The following is a 978-nucleotide window of genomic DNA, read 5'->3' on the forward strand; positions in this document are numbered from 1 at the left end:
TTATGCCATGGCCACTGGATTGTAATCCATTCCTTATTGGAAGGGTTGCAGAGATAAACAGAGGGATCTGAGCAGGGGAAACAGCTTCGGCAGCACACGAGTCCGTCGCAGGAGGCCAAGATTACAACGGATTCTGGAAGGAAATCGAAGACATTGTGAAGAACTTTCTTGGAAGATTGTGAATCAAGAGCGATGTGACTAACTGTTTTGATGTCATCACTGCACCATTGGAACTTCTCTTGGAAAATGAAACCTGTTAGGGACAATCCTGTCTTTTCCATTTGCGATTTGATGAACGGGAAGCTGGAAATCATGGCGCGCCAACCTCGTGAAACGCGCTTCATTCGCAGCAATGGCTTCACCGGAAGCCTGGACAGAATGTCAAACATGGTGTCACCGTTCAGAGAACTCTTCAACTTCTGCATTCTCTGAAAAAACGAAAATACACAGAAATCAATCACGTTGCTTAAGAACAAGATCAGAATGTTAGGGATTTCTAATCCACCATGTGCAACAAATAGAACAGTCAACAGTGTACGGAAACAACTCTCTCGGATCAAAGTATCAACAAAAACGAAGGGGAAAAACCGAAAAAGTATTGAACTGTGAACAACGGAAGATTATAACAAAAAAAAAAAGTTCATTCTGCATAAATTTGAGCTGAACCTTGGAAGTTGAAGCTGTTTTAACTAAAAACAGAAATTTAAAGAAGATGAAAGGATGAAGAAAATGAAAAGCGTTAATAAAAAAGATAGTGCACTGCATTACGATTGCTATGAGGAGTAAGAGAGAATTCGAACCGTCATGAAGCAAAAATGGAAAATGGTGAAAAGAAGAGAGTGCGTTTTATGAGTGAGTGAGTGAGTTGTAAAACTTTCAAAACAGAAACGCACTACTCAGTACTCACAGTCTCACACAGCAACGAACAGCACATGGAGAGAGAGAGAGAGAGAGAGAGAGAGAGAGAGAGAGGGGAAA

Source organism: Arachis ipaensis, chromosome B10 (genome assembly GCF_000816755.2).
Source record: "Arachis ipaensis cultivar K30076 chromosome B10, Araip1.1, whole genome shotgun sequence".
NCBI classification, from domain to species: Eukaryota; Viridiplantae; Streptophyta; class Magnoliopsida; order Fabales; family Fabaceae; genus Arachis; species Arachis ipaensis.